This window comes from Heterodontus francisci, unplaced genomic scaffold (assembly GCF_036365525.1).
Source record: "Heterodontus francisci isolate sHetFra1 unplaced genomic scaffold, sHetFra1.hap1 HAP1_SCAFFOLD_1563, whole genome shotgun sequence".
Classification (NCBI taxonomy): Eukaryota; Metazoa; Chordata; class Chondrichthyes; order Heterodontiformes; family Heterodontidae; genus Heterodontus; species Heterodontus francisci.
In genome coordinates, this window is record NW_027140710.1 from 28692 (window position 1) to 51457 (window position 22766).

The 22766-nt window shown below is 46.4% G+C and overlaps 1 long non-coding RNA gene across 1 annotated transcript in view; it reads left to right on the forward strand.

The window, feature by feature from the left end:
• LOC137360534 (uncharacterized) overlaps positions 1-22766 on the forward strand; it is a 30168-nt gene that overhangs the window by 6784 nt on the left and 618 nt on the right. The window lies entirely within an intron of this gene.

Here is a 22766-nt window from a genome sequence, read left to right on the forward strand (position 1 = left end):
GCTGGGTGTCAGCGTGCATGTGAAAACTAACACTGTGCTTTTGGATGATGTCACCGAGGGGCAGCATGTAGATGAGAAATAAAAGGGGGAGCAAGGATAGATCCTTGTGGGACACCCGAGGTAACCATGAGGGAGTGGGAAGAAAAGCCATTGCAAATGATACTCTGGCTACGATTAGGTCAGTGGGAATGGAACCAGGCAAGTGCAGTCCCAACCAACTGGACACAGTGGAGAGGAGTTGGAGGAGGAGGTCAACCAGGTCGAAGGCTGCAGACAGTCTGTAACAAACTACTGAGCTTGTTAAGTAGAACATTCTCTGAAAGAGGACCACCCCATTTGCTGTTCCTTCCTCTAAGCATTCTCTACAGCTACCAGCAGATAAGAGCTGATGATTGCTCTGGCATTCATTGCAAATCTCCCAAACTATTGCAGATAGGTAGTTGCAACAAAATTTCTTTTTTTCTTTTCATCCATTTGGTCAAAGAAATACAGTGAGAATGGGAGAATTCATTGAATGCCAGGCCACCACCCAGCAAGAGCTGTTTTTCTCTCTTTTGTGGGTTTTGTTTCTATTTTACGTTTTGTATCTTACACTTTTCTCTTGAAGTTGTCTCTTTGAATGTTTCTTGCTCTTCCTTTACCTTTCTCCATTTTTCTTTCTCTCGCCCTCTGTAGCTCACTCTCCGTACACCCACTTCCACTCTGTCCACCCCATCCATCTGTCTCTTGCTTTCCGTCCCCTTTCCCCTCGTCATTGTCCTCTCTCTTTCCACTCTCTCCCCTCCTTTCTCTCTCTCTCTTATCCTGCTCCTCTCTCTACCGTTTCTTTTCCTCCTCTTTGTCACCCTCCTTCAATGTCTAATTTCATTATGTTTGGATATGTCTCTCTGTCTCTTTAATCCATTGCCCTTCCTCATTTTCCTCATTTGTAGATGGAGCAAACCATACTTATTCAAAATCTATAACTTATGGTGCTGTTAAGGCACTTATTCAAAGAGTAATGCACTAACTGTAGAACAGTACCGCATGGAGGGAGGCCAGTTGGCCCTTGGTGTCTGTGCCTGCTCTTTGAAAGAGCTGTTCAATTAGTCCCACTCCGCTGCTCTTGCCCCATGGCAAAATATTTCAAGTATTTATCCAGTTGCCTTTTGAAAGTTACTATTGAATCTGCTTTCACCACTCTTTCAAGCAGCACATTACAGATAGTAACAACTTGCTGCTTTAAAAAAAAGTTCTCATCTCCCCCACTGGCTCTTTTGTCAATTACCTTAAATCTGTGCCCCCTGGTTACTGACCCCCTCCTGCCAGTGCAGCCAGTTTCTGGAGACAAGTGAGAGGATTTCTCGCCCAGGTGACATGTATTTCTCTGGGTAGTGGGGCATGCTCATCAGCTTGGGGCTGGTGGAGCAATTTTATAAATTGTTTGGATCATCTAAATTTTCAGTAGTTTTCAGTCATTTATCAGATTGCTGCTTGTGGGATCTTGGCTGTGCACAGATTATCATTTTCTACATGACAGCACTTCAAATAAAAAGTTCTTCATTTGCTGTAAAGTGCTTTGGCATGACCTGAGGTCACAAATGGCGCTATATAAATGCACATTTATTTTTCTCTTCTTGGGTATCAAGTGTCAGAACCTTCAGGAGGAGAAGGGAAAGGGGAAATAAAATAGGGAATAATTGCTTTGAACAGTAATGCCATGGCCCTTCCGTTTTGTTTATTCATTCACGGAATATAGGTGTCACTGGCAAGGCCAGCATTTATTGCCCATCTGTAACTGCGCTTCAGAAGATGGTGGTGAGCTGCCTTCTTGAACCATTGCAGTCCATGTGGATTATAATTATTTATAGTTATTCATAGTGATTTTGATACAACTGCCTGGCTTGCTAAGCAACTTCAGAGGGCAGTTAAGAGCCAAACATATCGCTGTGGATCAGGGAGTCCCATATAAGCCAGACCAGGTAAGGACAGCAGGTTTCCTTTCTGAAAGGGTATTATGAATCAGTTGTGTTTTTACAACAATCCGGTAGTTTCATGGTCAGCATTACTGATAGTAGTTTTTAATTCCACATTTATTTACTCAAGTGAATTTAAATTCCCCCACGAGGCCAAGGGATTTGAACTCTCATCTCCATGGATTAATAGTCCAGTAACATAAGCACTATGTTTCCATTTGCTTGTTGCCACAGGGTCTTTTACGTTGCTCTTTGCAATAGTGTAAGAGCACAAGGTTGATTGCAGTCGTCTTTCCCAAAGCCATACTGTTTTAAATATTAGATTCTCTCTGTGATGTCCTTTACCCTGGTACCAGGGAGGCAGCACACCATGCGGGACTCCGGGTCAGAATGCCTGTCTGTCCGCCTGACTATGGAATCACCGATAACAACTGCCTCTCTGCACTTTGCTGCTCTCTCCTGTACAGTCCTTTGCCATTGGTGCCATGGTCTCCGTTTGAGAGTGGCACACACCCTGAAGACTCCGGCACACCCTGTCTCTTCCGGATGGCCACCCACCTACTATCCTGAACTCCTGCTGCTTCTGGAGTGACCACCTTGTGGAACTACTTTGAAGTATAATCACTGTTATGCAGATAATATTGGCAGCCATCCTGAGCTCAGTACGATCCCACACAGACAGATTGGGCTTATCTACTTTGAGAAAGGCAAGCGGCAATGTTAAGAGGCCATCATTACCTTCAAGTTCCCTTCCAAGTGTTTTGTTTCTTGTACATTAACCATCATTCCTTCATCGCCGGTGAGTCGTAACCCTGCCCAGCACCATTCTGGGAGTAGCATTGCCACAAGACCCACAGTAATTCAAGGCAACAGCCTGCCACCTGGGCAGTTGGAGATGGGCAATAAACAGTCTTGCTAGTGTAGTCCGGATACCAAGAATAACTAACAATGCAGCAAGGAGCCAATTGACTAATTGCCTGCTTTTAGAAGCACTGAATAGGTCAGAGTCCTTGATTCTGAAATGCGGGAAAATTTCCACTACCAATTCCTTGCACATTAATAAAGGATTGATCAGATGGAAAAAAGTAAACTTCTTGGGATCTTAATATTTCAAAAATGAAAGCTTAGTGTACACTATTCTCTAATATTTTCCCTATTTGAATGCATTCTCAATTTGTGGGTATCGCAGCCATCCCTAGTTGCTCTTGAGAAGGTGGTGGTAAGCCTCCTTGAACTGAAGTGGTCATGGTATCACAGAAGGAGGCCCATTGTTTCGAGGGAGGGGGATGTAGCAAGGCAGACAGAGAGCGTCTTCACTCCAGGCCTGAACTGGCCTTTGCCGAGTCAAAGCCTTGGTACTCTGAAGTTTCAATCTTAGAAGCCCAGCTTGTGTATGGAAATGACACCGGCTGCTGTCCTGTATACTGCACCATTGCTACATAACCCTAGTGATTTACAGAGCCATTCCTACTTGCAGAGAGCAGCAACACATCAGAGTGCCTGTGGAATTTTAAATCATTATTATTCTTTAATTAAGTCGGAAGTCTGCTCTATGTCACTCCAGCAGTGTTTTTCATACCATGTGGAACACTCAGTGCCTTATCGGCTTGGAGCAGAGCTATTGAAAAATAACCATGAGAGGCCATTGAACAACCTGTGTGGGAAGTAGAATATTAGATTAGTGCAGTCCTGGCTCTCTCTAACAGTGAGTCACAAGGTAGAAATCATTGTGCTTTTTCTTTTATGTAATAACTTTCTCAGTGCATTAAGAATGAAGAAGATAGACAATAATTGGAATTTAGATAGCGTCTTCAATGTAGTGAAACACCCTAAAGTGCTTCGCAGCACTACAATCAGACAAAAATTTTACACAGCCACATAGAGAGATATTAGGACAGGTGACCAAAAGCTTGGTCAAAGAGATAAGTTTTAAGGAGCGTCTTAAAGGAGGAGAGAGAGGTTTAGGGAGGGATTTTCAGAGCTGTCTTGATGGCTGAAAGCATGGCTGCCGGTGGTGGAGTGGTTTAAAATTGGCAGCACTCGAGGCTAGAATTAGAGGAGCACAGATATCTGAGGGTTGTAGGGCTGGAGGAGATTACAGAGGTAGGGAGGGGCGAGGCGAGGCAGTGGAGAGATTTGAAAACCAGGATTACAAAATCAAGGTGTTGCTTGACCAGGACTCTGTGTCAGTCAGCAAATACAGGGCAGCAGTTTTTTAGATGAGCTCAAGATTATGGACATCTGAGAAGACAGGGTGTGGCTGTGACAGAGGTTACTGTTTATGACATTGGGCCAGCAACCCAGAGATTGTCAGGTCAAATTCCACAGTGGCAAGTTGTGAGCCTGAGCTGAGTAAATCTGGCCAAAAGTGTCTGGATACCAGGATAAAATGACCATGCCATGAATGGGAAGTTATCTGTGTAATGGTGAGAACAAGGGACATTAAAAATGGAGGCAGTCAATTATTGAGCAGATATAGTGGACATATTGTTGCTTAAGCAAATGTTGGATCAAGGTATGGAGCTGGGACTCTCAGAATATAGCAATTTGGAGTTGTCATAGATCAACCCAGCGAGCACAGTGGCACAGCACTGCAGCCTCACAGCTCCAGCGACCCGGGTTCAATTCTGGGTACTGCCTGTGCGGAGTTTGCAAGTTCTCCCTGTGACTGTGTGGGTTTTCGCCGGGTGTTCCGGTTTCCTCCCACAGCCAAAGACTTGCAGGTTGATAGGTAAATTGGCCATTATAAATTGCCACTAGTACAGGTAGGAGAATTGTGGGGATGTGGTAGGAATATGGGATTAATGTAGGATTAGTATAAATGGGTGGTTGATGGTCGGCACAGACTCGGTGGGCCGAAGGGCCTGTTTCAGTGCTGTATCTCTAAAATATACAAAACAAAAACCATGATCTCATTGAATGGCGGAACAGACTTGAAGGGCTAAATGGCCAACTCCTGTTCCCATCTGCTATTCCTGCCCAGTCTGACAACACACAGCTCCAGTCCCATTCTACATGATTGACTCTTAATGACTTCTTAATAAGATACGCAAGTGTTATATATAAAAAAAAAGACAGAAAGCCTAACTCGGGACATTAGTGATGGGCAATATACATGGAGGGGCCAGCAGCACCCATAACCCAAGAACAAATTTTTAAAAAATCAAATTTTTTAAGAACAGTAACAGCTCATTAGGCCCACAAGCCATTTTCATAGTTCAGCCCCAGCTCACCATATCCCTTCATTCCAAAATAGCAGCTAATTATCTCCATCGACGAGTAAATTTCATTGTCTACTTCATTGATCGTCCTAGGTTACTTACTCTACAGATCAATTAGATTTTAGAGGAGTAATCTGTACCTGACCTACTTCTTGCCACCAGTTCCTAACTTTTAGTCCTTTACCATAGGCTACAAATTGCCTGGTTTCATCTTGTAATTTTCCTTCATAATCATGTAAACTTAATTTGCATTCCCTCAAAGTCCCTCCGAAGAAATTGAGCCAGCCTCCATAACCTTACAACTGAGAGAAAGTAACTATAGGATGGTACTTTCTTGTGCCAAGTGCTCTTTATTTTAATATAGGGGAAAATCATGCCTTTTCCATACATTGCTTTGTCCTCCAACTTCCTTTCTCCCTCTGGTTATATAATTCCTTTACCAGCATGTTCTGCAAGTCCCAGCTCTTCACCACCTGTGTAAGTAACAGCATAGAATAGCACTGCAGGCACGGAAGCCATTCAGTCCATCGAGTCTACACTGGCTCTTTCAAAGGGCAGTAGTTAGTCCCATTCGCTTGCTCTTTCCCCATATTGCTGTCATGTATTGTTCTTCGAGTATTTACCCAATTCCCTTTTGAAAACTGCTTTTGAATCCACTTCCACCATTCTAAGCACGTCCACTAATCTGCTTAATAATTGACTGTCTTTATGTTTAATGTCCTTAGTATTCACTGTACGACCGATCATCTCACATTCCCACTGTCCCCATCAACTAACGTTCAATTCTGAGGACTCAAGTACATGAATCACAGACCAGAATGTGCTGGCCTTACGATTGGACTGGCAGCACACCACCTTAATGGTGAGGCTGAGTCACCTCATGAAGTTTTTTTAAAATTCAGTCATGGGAAGTGGGCGTCACTGGCTATGCCAGCATTTATTGTCCATCCCTAATTGCCCTTGAGAAGGTGGTGGTGAGCTGCCTTCTTGATCCGCTGCAGTCCATGTGAGGTAGGTGCTGTTAGGAAGGGAGTTCCAGGATTTTGACCCAGCGACAGTGCAGGAACGGCGATATAGTTCCAAGTCAGGATGGTGTGTGACTTGGACGGGAACTTGCAGGTGGTGGTGTTCCCATGCATCTGCTGCTCTCATCCTAGTTGGTAGAGGTCTCGGATTTGGAAGGTGCTGTCTAAGGAACCTTGGTGTGTTGCTACAGTGCATCTTGTAGATGGTACACACTGCTGCCACTGCATCAGTGGTGGTGGGAGTGAATGTTTATAGATGGGGTGCCAATCAAGCGGGCTGCTTTGTTCTGGATGGTGTCGAGCTTCTTGAGTGTTGTTGGAGCTGCACCCATCCAGGCAAGTGGAGAGTATTCCATCACACTCCTGACTTGTGCCTTGTAGATGGTGGAGTCAGGAGGTGAGTTACTCACTGCAAGATTGCGAGCCTCTGACCTGCTCTTGTAGCTCTCCCTCTGCAACCAGATCCTCCTGGAGGACATGGCCAAGCATCCCTCCTTCATCTTCTGGCCACACTGCCTCCGCTGTCATACTTGTTATAAAGACCTCATGGGCTGGCATATCCCCCACTCTACCATTACCATCAAGCCAGGAGACCAACCCTGGTTCAATGAAGAGTGGGGCATGCCAGGAGCGGCACCAGGCATACCACAAAATGAGGTGTCAACCTGGTGAAGCTACAACACAGGACTATCTGCGTGCCAAACTGCGTATGCAGCATGCGATAGACAGAGCTAAGCGATCCCATAACCAACGGATCAGATCTAAGCTCTGCAGTCCTGCCACATCCAGCCGTGAATGGTGGTGGACAATTAAACAACTAACTGGAGGAGGTGGCTCCACAAATATCCCCATCCTCAATGATGGGGGAGACCAGCACATCAGTGCAAAAGATAAGGCTGAAGCATTTGCAACAATCTTCAGCCAGAAGTGCCGAGTTGATGATCCATCTCGGCCTCCTCCTGAAGTCCCCAGCATCACAGATGCCAGACTTCAGCCAATTCGTTTCACTCCGGGTGATATCAAGAAACGACTGAAGGCACTGGGTACTGCAAAAGCTATGGGCCCTGACAATGTTCCAGCAATAGTACTGAAAACCTGTGCTGCAGAACTTGCCTCACCCCTAGCCAAGCTGTTCCAGTACAGCTACAACACTGGCATCTACCCTGCAATGTGGAAAATTGCCCAGGTATGTCCTCTACACAAAAAGCAGGACAAGTCCAACCCGGCCAATTACCACCCCATCAGCCTACTTTCAATCATCAGTAAAGTGATGGAAGGTGTCATCAACAGTGCCATCAATCAGCACTTGCTTAGCAATAACCTGCTCAGTGACGCTCAGTTTGGGTTCCGCCAGGACCACTCAGCTCCTGACCTCATTATAGCCTTGGTTCAAACATGGACAAAAGAGCTGAACTCAGGAGGTGAGGTGAGAGTGACTGCCCTTGACATCAAGGCAGCATTTGACCGAGTTTAGCATCCAGGATCCCGAGCAAAACTGAGGTCAATGGGAATCGGGGAAATCCCTCCACTGGCTGGATTCATACCTAGCACAAAGGAAGATGGTTGTGATTGTTGGAGGTCAGTCATCTGAGCTCCAGGACATCACTGCAGGAGTTCCTCAGGGTAGTGTCCTAGGCCTAACCATCTTCAGCTGCTTCATCAATGACCCTTCCTTCAATCATAAAGTCAGAAGTGGGGATGTTCGCTGATGATTGCACAATGTTCAGCACCATTCGTGACTCCTCAAATACTGAAGCAGTCCATGTAGAAATGCAGCAAGAGCTGGACAATATCCAGGCTTGGGCTGATAAGTGGCAAGTAACGTTCGCGCCACACATGTGCCAGGCAATGATCATCTCCAACAAGAGAGAATCTAACCATCTCCCCTTGACATTCAACGGCATTACCATCGCTGAATCCCCCACTATCAACATCCTTGGGGCTACCATTGACCAGAAACTGAACTGGAGTAGCCATATAAATACCGTGGCTATAAGAGCAGGTCAGAGGCTAGAAATCCTGAGGTGAGTAACTCACCTCCTGACACCCTGAAGCCTGTCCACCATCTACAAGGCACAAGTCAGGAGTGTGATGGAATACTCTCCACTTCCTTGGATGGGTGCAGCTCCAACAACACTCAAGAAGCTCGACACCATCCTGGACAAAGCAGCCCGCTTGATTGGCACCCCATCTACATTCACTCCACCGACGTACAATGTCAGCAGTGTGTACCATCTACAAGATGCAATGCACCAAGGCTCCTTAGATAGCACCTTCCAAACCTGTGACCTCTACCAAAAAGAAGGACAAGGGCAGCAAATACATGGGAACACCACCACCTGCAAGTTCCCCTCCAAGTCACACACCATCCTGTCTGGGAACTTATCGCCGTTCCTTCACTGTCTCTGGGTCAAAATCCTGGAACTTCCTCCTGACAGCAGTATGGGTATACCTACCCCAAATGGACTGCAGTGGTTATAGAAGGCAGCTCACCACCACCTTCTCAAGGGCAATAAATGCTGGCCCGGCCAGGAACACCAAAATCCCATGAATGAATTAAAAAAAAACATCCACTGGTTCTCCCTTATCTATTCTGCCAGTTACATGCTCAAAAAAGTCCAGTAGATTTGTCAAGCATGATTTCCCTTTTATAAATCCATGTTGGCTTTGTCTGGTCCTGTCATTGTTTTCCAAGTGCTCTGCTATTACATTTTTTATAATTGACTCTGGCAACAAAGGAAAACTTTGCTCTGTTGAAATATTTTCACTGGTGTCACTGAAATTTCAGTGAAGTGGAATTGTGAGATTTTCACGTTGCATTAACTTGGGCTGTGAGAAACACACAGCCAGTACCATTGTAGATTGTGTCTTTTCATGTTTAGGTTGTGACTGGAGAAAGCACAAAGGTGAATTGTTATTGGTTTGTCACTGGGGCTGGTCTCAGGACCAGTTTTAGCAGATGAACTGGGAGTGACTCACAACAGCGTGCTGGTTTATATTTTATTTATTTCGAGATACAGCACTGAAACAGGCCCTTCGGCCCACCGAGTCTGTGCCGACCATCAACCACCCATTTTATACTAATCCTGCATTAATCCCATATTCCCCACCACATCCCCACCATTCTCCTACCACCTACCTACACTCGGGGCAATTTACAATGGCCAATTTACCTATCAACCTGCAAGTCTTTGGCTGTGGGAGGAAACCGGAGCACCCGGCGGAAACCCACACAGTCACAGGGAGAACTTGCAAACTCCACACAGGCAGTATCCAGAACCGAACCCGGATCGCTGGAGCTGTGAGGCTGCGGTGCTAACCACTGTGCCGCCCTGTATGCCCCACACTGTATTGGTGCCAAAAGTAAGCCCAACAGCAACGAAGAGTTTTATGATTTAGGTGACAAATCACCCGTCATATTTACATTGTAAGTTACCATAAAAGTGTATAGTGTTAGGATTTGGTTTAATCTCATATGTTTATGGTGTTTTGCTTTCTTTTCACTTATAAATGGTTTGTAGATTTGGATTGTGGCCTATTATGAGACGGTTAAAGTTGTTCATTTAGGGTTTAAAGTGTCGGTACACTTTAGCCGACTATGCAGTTTTGCTTCTGCTGAGATACAGAATGTGTTATTTGTGCCTGTTGACTACATTTTGTCCCTTCATTGTGATAGCCAAGACAGTGTTAGGAGATAGGAAATGGGAAAATAAGCCAGGATGGCAAACAAGTTGGCATTGGTGTTTGTTGAACACAATAAAAGGATTATGCTGCAGCCATTTCTGGTTTGTCAGACTCGAACTGTTTTACAACATGGCTATATTAAAAATAGGGAAGTGCCCGCACTGAAGTCATGTGTTCAGAGATATTTGAGCCCACTTCAAGTAATGCCAATAGGTTGGGCTTAATGGTAACGAGGTGGAATTGTTGGGATAGGTTTGAAGCTGGCAGAAATTTGTTCTGTAAACTGGTCTATTAAAATCTGGGTCAAGAATACCCACATCCTAAGGCGCTTACAGATTATCCATCCATTGGTCAGGGCTGGATTTGAACCAATCTCCCAGAGATGCAAAGACCGAGATAATGTCACTGAGCCCTGTAGTCCTTGCCAAAAACTGAATGTGTTTAAATCAAGCAGAAACTAGTTCTGATGGAGATTCAGAGATGTATGGAAATAATTTTCTCAAACCCAAGTGGCGATTAAAGAAATAAACATAAAGGATTATTTTCTCAACCTAGGAAATTAGAGAACTGTTGGCAGGAATTCAAACATCTGCACTCCATCAATGCTGGGCTTTGAATCCACATTCTGAATAGGCTTGGTGTATATACACAGTGAGGCCTATTGCTGCTTTCCAAACACAACAATATGGGCTGCTTGATTACCAAGTTGAAGCTAATTTCAGATGTTATCACTATGTCTGGCAGTACTGAACTTGTGGTTTAGTGTAACCAGGGGGTGGGAGAGGGATTTGAAGATGAACCATCAGGTCCAATTGCAATCCAACTGTGGCTCAGTGGGCAGCACTCTCGCCCTGAGTTCAAGTCCCACCCAGATACCTGAGCACAAAATCGAGGCTCCGTGTTGAGGGAGTGCTGCAATGTTGGAGGTGCCTTCCTTTGGATGAGATTTTAAATCGAGGCCGCCTTCTGTGAAAGTATTATTGGATATGGTCATAAGTGTAAAAATATCCTATAAAAGAAAGATTTACATTTATACATTTATACATTTATACATTTATACATCTCTTGCCCAACCCCCACCTCACTTGTTTATAATCTGTGACTTTTCTAATATTTGTCAGTTCCGAAGAAGGGTCACTGACCCGAAACGTTAACTCTGCTTCTCTTTCCACAGATGCTGCCAGACCTGCTGAGTGAATCCAGCATTTCTTGTTTTTGTTTCAGATTTCCAGCATCCGCAGTATTTTGCTTTTATTTTAGTGTTTAATTCACTGCCACTTCTCTTCCAGGAATGCCTACCTTGAAGAAGTTCTGCTCTTCTCTCCGACGGGATTTTCGTTTGTCTCTTTTACCTTGTTCACCTTCATTGCTTTCTATTTCCCTCCTGGTGTTTGATAAGGTATCTACCAAAACCCGTTTTCACAGCCACATCTCCTTCCTCAGTGACTGTCTCCGGCTCCGACTGATTCCACGTGGATTCCAACTGCAGTTTCACCCATCATGCTTTGAAACCACCCAGGATCACAGGTATCTCCGAGAAATACAACGTTCCTCGGACTGCTACTCTCGCCGCATCCTGAGATCCACACTCAGTGCTATGCGCCGCCATATGCACACACTGGACCTCTCTCTCCAGCAGCACCGTCTCACCTTATCTCAAATTTGTTCTACTCCACAGTTTCATCTCATCTTACGTCTCATCCGACGCATTAACAAAAAACTTTTTTTCTTCCTTTCAGGTGTTAAGGAACGCAAGCTCCAGCAGCTGATGGGGACTAATGCCCCTCCAGATCCTCCTTCCGCTTCACTTCCCTCTGACCCCACCCCTTCTGATCTGACCCCTTGCCGTGTATTCACTATACCCTCTGACCTCCCCCTCTCTGATGCTGAGCGTTCTGTACTCAGCAAAGGTCTCAGTTTTATCCCCTTACGCCCCCACCTCAATGAATTTCGCGCTCGGCATGACGTTGAGCTCTTCTTCCGTCGCCTCCGCCTCCGGGCTCACTTCTTCGACCAGGAGTCCTCCCCCCGACCAGCAGACCCATTCACCCGCCTCCAGCATTCTCCCTCTACCTGGACCCCTCACCCTGGCCTCTTACCCGCTCTTGATCTCTTCATTGAAAACTGTCGGCGAGACATTGGTCGTCTCAATTTCTCTGCTCCCCTCACTCACTCTAACCTGTCCCCCTCTGAACTTGAGGCACTCCGTTCTCTCAGGTCTAACCCCGACATGGTCATCAAACCTGCAGACAAGGGTGGTGCTGTTGTTGTATGGCGTACCGACCTCTACCTTGCAGAAGCTCAACGCCAACTCACAGACACCTCTTCCTACCTCCCTCTGGACCATGACCCCACCACCGAACATCAAGCCACCGTCCAAAGGACTGTCACTGACCTCATCTCCTCTGGAGATCTTCCCTCTACAGCTTCCAACCTCATAGTCCCGCAACCCCGGACAGCCCGCTTCTACCTCCTTCCCAAAATCCACAAACAGGACTGTCCCGGCAGACCCATTGTGTCAGCCTGCTCCTGCCCAACTGAACTTATTTCTTCCTATCTAGACTCTCTCTTTTCTCCGCTGGTCCAGTCTCTTCCCACCTACATCCGTGACTCTTCTGACGCCCTACGTCATTTTGACAATTTCCAGTTTCCTGGTCCCAACCGCCTCCTCTTCACTATGGACGTCCAATCGCTCTACACCTCCATCCCCCACCAGGATGGTTTGAGGGCTCTCCGCTTCTTCCTGGAACAGAGGCCCAACCAGTCCCCATCCACCAACACCCTCCTCCGCCTGGCTGAACTTGTTCTCACATTGAACAACTTCTCCTTCAACTCCACTCACTTCCTTCAAGTAAAAGGTGTTGCTATGGGTACCCGCATGGGTCCTAGTTATGCCTGTCTTTTTGTGGGATATGTCGAGCATTCTTTGTTCCAGTCCTACTCAGGCCCCCTCCCCCAACTCTTTTTCCGGTACATTGATGACTGTATCGGTGCCGTTTCCTGCTCCCGCCCCGAACTAGAAAACTTTATCAACTTTGCTTCCAATTTCCACCCTTCTCTCACCTTTACATGGTCCATCTCTGACACTTCCCTTCCCTTCCTCGACTTCTCTGTCTCCATCTCTGGGGATAGGTTGTCTACCAATATCCATTATAAGCCCACTGACTCCCACAGCTACCTCGACTACACTTCTTCACACCCTACCTCCTGTAAGGACTCCATTCCATTCTCCCAGTTTCTCCGTCTCCGACGCATCTGCTCTGATGATGCTACCTTCCATGACGGTGCTTCTGATATGACCTCCTTTTTCCTCAACCGAGGATTTCCCCCCACTGTGGTTGACAGGGCCCTCAACCGTGTCCGACCCATTCCCCGCACCTCTACCCTCACCCCTTCCCCTCCCTCCCAGAACCGTGACAGGGTTCCCCTTGTCCTCACTTTTCATCCCACCAGCCTCCATATCCAAAGGATCATCCTCCGCCATTTTCACCACCTCCAGCGTGATGCCACTACCAGTCGCATCTTCCCCTCCCTTCCCCTGTCAGCATTCCGAAGGGATCGTTCCCTCCGCGACACCCTGGTCCACTCCTCCATTACCCCCACCACCTCGTCCCCGTCCCAGGGCACCTTCCCTTGCAATCGCAGGAGGTGTAATACCTGCCCATTTACCTCCTCTCTCCTCACTATCCCAGGCCCCAAACACTCCTTTCAGGTGAAGCAGCGATTTACTTGTACTTCTTTCAATATAGTATACTGTATTCGCTGCTCACAGTGTGGTCTCCTCTACATTGGGGAGACCAAGCGCAGACTGGGTGACCGCTTTGCGGAACATCTCCGCTCTGTCCGCAAGCAGGACCCTGAGCTTCCGGTTGCTTGCCATTTCAACACTCCCCCCTGCTCTCATGCTCACATCTCTGTCCTGGGATTGCTGCAGTGTTCCAGTGAACATCAACGCAAGCTCGAGGAACAGCATCTCATCTACCGATTAGGCACACTACAGCCTGCCGGTCTGAACATTGAGTTCAATAATTTCAGAGCATGACAGCCCCCCACTTTACTTTCATTTTTAGTTATTTTTTCTTCCTTTTTTTTTGGCATTCCTTTTTACATTTTTTACAATCTTTTTTTGTATTTATTTCAGTTCATCTTAGTTTGTTCAGTTTGCTCACCCACTGTTTTTTTCAGGTTGTTTTTCTTCAGGTTTGCACTTGCTGATGTTCAATATTCAGTATATTCACACCTAATCTGTACTAATGCTTTGTCTTTCAACACACCATTAACATCTTGTTTGCCTTTGCTCCGTGACCTTTTGGTCAGCTATGTGGCCTGGTCCAATCTGCACCTTCTCCTTTGTTATCTCTTGCCCAACCCCCACCTCACTTGTTTATAATCTGTGACTTTTCTAATATTTGTCAGTTCCGAAGAAGGGTCACTGACCCGAAACGTTAACTCTGCTTCTCTTTCCACAGATGCTGCCAGACCTGCTGAGTGAATCCAGCATTTCTTGTTTTTGTTTCAGATTTCCAGCATCCGCAGTATTTTGCTTTTATTTTAGTGTTTAATTCACTGCCACTTCTCTTCCAGGAATGCCTACCTTGAAGAAGTTCTGCTCTTCTCTCCGACGGGATTTTCGTTTGTCTCTTTTACCTTGTTCACCTTCATTGCTTTCTATTTCCCTCCTGGTGTTTGATAAGGTATCTACCAAAACCCGTTTTCACAGCCACATCTCCTTCCTCAGTGACTGTCTCCGGCTCCGACTGATTCCACGTGGATTCCAACTGCAGTTTCACCCATCATGCTTTGAAACCACCCAGGATCACAGGTATCTCCGAGAAATACAACGTTCCTCGGACTGCTACTCTCGCCGCATCCTGAGATCCACACTCAGTGCTATGCGCCGCCATATGCACACACTGGACCTCTCTCTCCAGCAGCACCGTCTCACCTTATCTCAAATTTGTTCTACTCCACAGTTTCATCTCATCTTACGTCTCATCCGACGCATTAACAAAAAACTTTTTTTCTTCCTTTCAGGTGTTAAGGAACGCAAGCTCCAGCAGCTGATGGGGACTAATGCCCCTCCAGATCCTCCTTCCGCTTCACTTCCCTCTGACCCCACCCCTTCTGATCTGACCCCTTGCCGTGTATTCACTATACCCTCTGACCTCCCCCTCTCTGATGCTGAGCGTTCTGTACTCAGCAAAGGTCTCAGTTTTATCCCCTTACGCCCCCACCTCAATGAATTTCGCGCTCGGCATGACGTTGAGCTCTTCTTCTGTCGCCTCCGCCTCCGGGCTCACTTCTTCGACCAGGAGTCCTCCCCCCGACCAGCAGACCCATTCACCCGCCTCCAGCATTCTCCCTCTACCTGGACCCCTCACCCTGGCCTCTTACCCGCTCTTGATCTCTTCATTGAAAACTGTCGGCGAGACATTGGTCGTCTCAATTTCTCTGCTCCCCTCACTCACTCTAACCTGTCCCCCTCTGAACTTGAGGCACTCCGTTCTCTCAGGTCTAACCCCGACATGGTCATCAAACCTGCAGACAAGGGTGGTGCTGTTGTTGTATGGCGTACCGACCTCTACCTTGCAGAAGCTCAACGCCAACTCACAGACAACTCTTCCTACCTCCCTCTGGACCATGACCCCACCACCGAACATCAAGCCACCGTCCAAAGGACTGTCACTGACCTCATCTCCTCTGGAGATCTTCCCTCTACAGCTTCCAACCTCATAGTCCCGCAACCCCGGACAGCCCGCTTCTACCTCCTTCCCAAAATCCACAAACAGGACTGTCCCGGCAGACCCATTGTGTCAGCCTGCTCCTGCCCAACTGAACTTATTTCTTCCTATCTAGACTCTCTCTTTTCTCCGCTGGTCCAGTCTCTTCCCACCTACATCCGTGACTCTTCTGACGCCCTACGTCATTTTGACAATTTCCAGTTTCCTGGTCCCAACCGCCTCCTCTTCACTATGGACGTCCAATCGCTCTACACCTCCATCCCCCACCAGGATGGTTTGAGGGCTCTCCGCTTCTTCCTGGAACAGAGGCCCAACCAGTCCCCATCCACCAACACCCTCCTCCGCCTGGCTGAACTTGTTCTCACATTGAACAACTTCTCCTTCAACTCCACTCACTTCCTTCAAGTAAAAGGTGTTGCTATGGGTACCCGCATGGGTCCTAGTTATGCCTGTCTTTTTGTGGGATATGTCGAGCATTCTTTGTTCCAGTCCTACTCAGGCCCCCTCCCCCAACTCTTTTTCCGGTACATTGATGACTGTATCGGTGCCGTTTCCTGCTCCCGCCCCGAACTAGAAAACTTTATCAACTTTGCTTCCAATTTCCACCCTTCTCTCACCTTTACATGGTCCATCTCTGACACTTCCCTTCCCTTCCTCGACTTCTCTGTCTCCATCTCTGGGGATAGGTTGTCTACCAATATCCATTATAAGCCCACTGACTCCCACAGCTACCTCGACTACACTTCTTCACACCCTACCTCCTGTAAGGACTCCATTCCATTCTCCCAGTTTCTCCGTCTCCGACGCATCTGCTCTGATGATGCTACCTTCCATGACGGTGCTTCTGATATGACCTCCTTTTTCCTCAACCGAGGATTTCCCCCCACTGTGGTTGACAGGGCCCTCAACCGTGTCCGACCCATTCCCCGCACCTCTACCCTCACCCCTTCCCCTCCCTCCCAGAACCGTGACAGGGTTCCCCTTGTCCTCACTTTTCATCCCACCAGCCTCCATATCCAAAGGATCATCCTCCGCCATTTTCACCACCTCCAGCGTGATGCCACTACCAGTCGCATCTTCCCCTCCCTTCCCCTGTCAGCATTCCGAAGGGATCGTTCCCTCCGCGACACCCTGGTCCACTCCTCCATTACCCCCACCACCTCGTCCCCGTCCCAGGGCACCTTCCCTTGCAATCGCAGGAGGTGTAATACCTGCCCATTTACCTCCTCTCTCCTCACTATCCCAGGCCCCAAACACTCCTTTCAGGTGAAGCAGCGATTTACTTGTACTTCTTTCAATATAGTATACTGTATTCGCTGCTCACAGTGTGGTCTCCTCTACATTGGGGAGACCAAGCGCAGACTGGGTGACCGCTTTGCGGAACATCTCCGCTCTGTCCGCAAGCAGGACCCTGAGCTTCCGGTTGCTTGCCATTTCAACACTCCCCCCTGCTCTCATGCTCACATCTCTGTCCTGGGATTGCTGCAGTGTTCCAGTGAACATCAACGCAAGCTCGAGGAACAGCATCTCATCTACCGATTAGGCACACTACAGCCTGCCGGTCTGAACATTGAGTTCAATAATTTCAGAGCATGACAGCCCCCCACTTTACTTTCATTTTTAGTTATTTTTTCTTCCTTTTTTTTTGGCATTCCTTTTTACATTTTTTACAATCTTTTTTTGTATTTATTTCAGTTCATCTTAGTTTGTTCAGTTTGCTCACCCACTGTTTTTTTCAGGTTGTTTTTCTTCAGGTTTGCACTTGCTGATGTTCAATATTCAGTATATTCACACCTAATCTGTACTAATGCTTTGTCTTTCAACACACCATTAACATCTTGTTTGCCTTTGCTCCGTGACCTTTTGGTCAGCTATGTGGCCTGGTCCAATCTGCACCTTCTCCTTTGTTATCTCTTGCCCAACCCCCACCTCACTTGTTTATAATCTGTGACTTTTCTAATATTTGTCAGTTCCGAAGAAGGGTCACTGACCCGAAACGTTAACTCTGCTTCTCTTTCCACAGATGCTGCCAGACCTGCTGAGTGAATCCAGCATTTCTTGTTTTTGTTTACATTTATATCGCACCTCTCACAACCTTGGGATACCCCCAAGACAATTCATTACTTTTGATGTGTAGTCACTGTTATAGGAAATCTAGTAGCCATTTCTACACAGCAAGCTCCCACAAGCAGTAATATGATAATGACCAGATTTCTTTTGCTTGAAGGAGTGGCCAGAAATGAAGGTACTGAATTGGGGGAAGGCTGATGACAGTATGATAAAACAGGATCTGGCCAAAGTGGACTGGGAGCAGCTACTTGTAGGAAAGTCTACATCAGACCAGTGGGAGTCATTCAAAGAGGAAATAGTGAGAATTCAGAGCCAACATGTACCCGTTAAGGTGAAGGGTAGGACCAACAAGTCCAGGGAACCCTGGATGTCAAAGGATATAGAGGATTGGATCAGGGAAAAAAAAGGAGGTTTATGGCAGATTCAGAGCGCTGAAAACAGCGGAGGTCCGAGAGAAGTATAGAAAGTGTAGGGGGTACTGAAATAAAAAGTAAGTGGGAGAGCGAAGAGGGGACATGAAAAAACACTGGCGGGCCAGCTAAAGGAAAATCTTAAGGCATTTTATAAGTATATTAAGAGCAAGAAGATAAGCAGGGAAAGAGTAGGCCCATTAGAGACCAAAGTGGCAATCTGTGTGTGGAGCCGGAGGATATAGGTGAGGTTTTAAATGATTAATTTTCATCTGTGTTCGCTATGGAGAAGGGCGATGTAGGTGTAGAGATCAGAGAGGGGGATTGTGATATACTTGAACATATTAGTATGGAAAAGGAGGAAGTAGTAGCTGTTTTAGTGGGCTTAAAAGTGAATAAATCCCCAGGCCCAGATGAGATGTATCCCAGGCTGTTACGTGACGCAAGGGAGGAGATAGCAGGGGCTCTGACACAAATTTTCAAATCCACTCTGGCCACAGGAGAGGTACCAGAGGACTGGAGGACAGCGAATGTGGTACCATTATTCAAGAAAGGTAACAGGGATAAACCAGGTAATTACAGGCTGGTGAGTCTAACATCAGTGGTAGGGAAACTATTGGAAAAAATTCTGAGGGACAGGATTAATCTCCACTTGGAGAGGCAGGGATTAATCAGGGATAGTCAGCATTGCTTTGTCAGGGGGAGATTGTGTCGAACTAACTTGATTGAATTTTTTGAGGCTGTGACTAGATGTGTAGATGAGGGTAAAGCAGTTGATGTAGTCTACATGGACTTCAGTAAGGCTTTTGATAAGGTTCCGCATGGGAGATTGGTTAAGAAGGTAAGAGCCCATGGGATCCAGGGCAATTTGGCAAATCGGATCCAAAATTGGCTTAGTGGCAGGAAGCAGAGGCTGATGGTCGAGGGTTGTTTTTGCGAGTGGAAGCCTGTGACCAGTGGTGTACCGCAGGGATCGGTGCTGGGACCCTTGCTGTATGTAGTGTACATTAATGATTTAGACGAGAGTATAGGAGGTATGATCAGTAACTTCGCGGATGACACGAAAATTGGTGGTGTCGTAGATAGTGAGGAGGAAAGCCTTAGGTTACAGGACGATATAGATGGGCTGGTAAGATGGGCGGAGCTGTGGCAAATGAAATTTAATCCAGAGAAGTGTGAGGTGATTCATTTTGGGAGGACTAACAAGGCAAGGGAATATACAATGGATGGTAGGATCCTAGGAAGTACAGAAGGTCAGAGGGAGCTTGGTGTACTTGTCCATAGATCACTGAAGGCAGTAGCACAGGTAGATAAGATGGTTAGGAAGGCATATGGGATACTTGCCTTTATTAGCTGAGGCATAGAATATAAGAGCAGGAAGGTTATGATGGAGCTGTATAAAACGGTAGTTAGGCCACAGCTGGAGTACTGTGTACAGTTCTGGTCACCACACTATAGGAAGGATGTGATTGCACTGGAGAGGGTGCAGAGGAGACTCACCAGGATTTTGCCTGGGCTGGAGCATTTCAGCTATGAAGAGATACTGAAAAGGTTAGGGTTGTTTTCCTTGGAGCAGAGAAGGGTGAGGGTGGACATGATTGAGGTATACAAAATTATGAGGGGCATTGATAGATTAGATAGGAAGAAACTTTTTCCCTTAGCGGAGGGGTCAATAACCAGGGGGCATAGATTTAAAGTAAGGGGCAGGAGGTTTAGAGGGGATTTGAGGAAAAATGTTTCACCCAGAGGGTGGTTGGAATCTGGAACACACTGCCTGAAGAGGTGGTAGAGGCAGGAACCCTCACAACATTTAAGAAGTATTTAGTTGAGTACTTGAAACACCATAGCATACAAGGCTACAGGTCAAGTGGTGGAAAATTGGAATTAGAATAGGTAGGTGCTTGATGGCTGGCACAGACACGATGGGCCGAAGGGCCTGTTTCTGTGCTGTATGACTCTATGAACCCCCCTACTGCTCTTCAAACTAGTATCATGGGATCTCTTACATCTGCCTGAGTGGAATTTTTTACCTCTACATAAGGACAGTCGGCATAGATGACAATATCCTGTATAAACCCAACACTGGGTTGGTAAATTGTAATATCTGATGTGCTTCTGAGCCCAGCAGAACAGGAAGGTCCGGAGTTCAGTTCTTGTTCTCTGTAGAGTTTAGTCTCAGTCAGGGTGATGGGGGAAATGATTGCCTTCACTGTCTTTGGGGTGCTAGCTCCTGATCACTACACAGTAACTCTTGGTGAGAAGTATGTGGATAAACCTGAGGCCAGGAGTGGATCGAGCTTCGGTATGATTTCCTTTATGTTCAAGTAACCCTGCCACCACTCGCTGTCTGAGCTCAGCCATGGATTTCTGGGCAAAGTCATAAAACGATAACCCAAGCAAAAATCCATGCTTTCATTCAGAGGAAGAAAATGGAACCAAAGATTTACTTTATAACCACATGACTTCTCAGTGTTGATGGAACAATGTGCACGGGAAATACTCATTTTAATGTTAATCTGATGACTCATCACAATAAGTGGATGATAATGTTCATTGCTCCTCTGAACTTCCCTCTGTTTTCTCTCCTACCTGCAACTTGAGTTAAAATCGGGACCCATTGCACATTCTGCTTCTTTCCCTACATTTTATACATGTGGAATCCCTCATCTTTCCTTTGGCTTTCCCCCCACCTTCCCCACCCCCTCCCCCCACAAGATCTTGGGTTTCTAAAACCCAAGGTTTGAGGTCATCTAAATTGTTATTCCCAACTTAACTTGCTTTGTCTTTTGTTCCTTTCATCCATTGTGCTGTTCCACATTGTGAGGTCAGTGGGGGAAATGTAGGTTTGTTGGAACCTGCCATTAGTTCAACTTCATTTGAATAAAGTGATTAATTACAAGGTGCCCAGATAAGACACCTGTTTTCTATTCACCATTATCTTCCCTTCATCTAGACTCATGTCAGCTTCGAGCATGAACAGCAGACTCGCGCAGGGTTGAGGCACCAATTATTGTTCTAATCATTATCTAAATATGAGGCTTCGAGTTGAGTGCAATCAGCATTCAGCTCACTTAAAGACTTGCATTTCTATAGCACCTTTCATGAACCCAGGACCTCCTAAAGCCCATGAAAGCCAACAAAGTAATTTTGAAGTGTTGTCGGTCATTGCTGTAATGTAGGGAGCATGGCAGTCAATTTGCACATTTCAAGCTCCCACGGAAACAATGTGATAATGATAAGATAATTTGTTTGTGATGTTAATTGAGGGATAAATAGTGGCCAGGACACCAAGGTGAATCCCCCTGTTCTGTTTCGAATAATACCTTTTGCATCCACCTGAGAGGGTCGGTTTAATGTCTCATCTGAAAGACAGCACTCCTACAGTACTGCAGTGAAGTGTCAACCTAGATTTTGGTGCTGAAGTCTCTCAGACTTGAACCCACAGCCTTCTGGCTCAGACACGTGTTGAACTGTCGTCACATAAAGTGCTGGGGTCTGTGAGGAAAGGAAATAAACGGCTGGTTAAAGGAAGAATTGATCGTTATACTGCTGACAGGTCCAGAGAAGCCCATTCTGCCGAAGGTGATCAATCAGTTATAAAAACAAGAAATGCTGGAACCACTCAGCAGGTCTGGCAGCATCTGTGGAAAGAGAAGCAGAGTTAACGTTTCGGGTCAGTGACCCTTCTTCGGAACTGACCCGAAACGTTAACTCTGCTTCTCTTTCCACAGATGCTGCCAGACCTGCTGAGCGGTTCCAGCATTTCTTGTTTTTATTTCAGATTTCCAGCATCTGCAGTATTTTGCTTTTATTTTAGTGATCAATCAGTTGGTGTTGGAAACACTGCAGGGTTGAACTGGCGTCTGCAGCAATTGAAGATTAATCTCCTGGCCGCTGCTGAGAGCAACACATAAATGAATTAAAAAAAGATTGACCTGGGAGACATAAAGAGCTGCTTGAATGGGTGGGGTAGTTGGAGGCAGGGAGTCATGTGATGAAACCTCCAGGAATGCATCAAAACAGAGTTGGCAGCCCTATGATCAATTTACAATCATAGTGTTGGCCAGGGGCTGCAAGAAATACAGAATCAGTTACAAACTGCTGGGATTGTTTGTGACCTGTAGTAACCTGGAGCCCAGACACTGGCCTGTGCTGGTAAAAACCAGTTTGAACTAATTAATTTATGTGACAAGACAAAGGAGCGATCACAGGAAAAGAGCCTTATTTGGACACGGTGTGATACCGGGGTCTTTGGGCCTGGGCCAATTAGGAGAAGATGCGAATGAGGTGAGCAGGCTTAAACCAACCGGAAAGAGACAGCTCAGTTTTGGAGAGAAAGAGAATAAGAAGAGAGCTTTTTGGGCATAGAGCCAGCGATAAACTCCGGAGAACAACCATAGTGGAAGACCCTGCGTGAGCAACGCGGCGACGACGTAAAAGAGAGAGAGAACGGAATGCCTGGCCAGCGTCAACTCTCCTTTTTTTCGGGTATTATCCTTTGTTTTCTGTGACTAGGTCAGAGAAAGGTCAGAGGAACCTAGTGGGTGTGCTTATCAATTCTAGCTAGCTTTGTTATTAACTGTATAACTCAGTTTGAGTTGCATGCTTTTGTCTAACCAAGTGTATAAGCCTTATTCTTACATTGTACAACAACGTGATT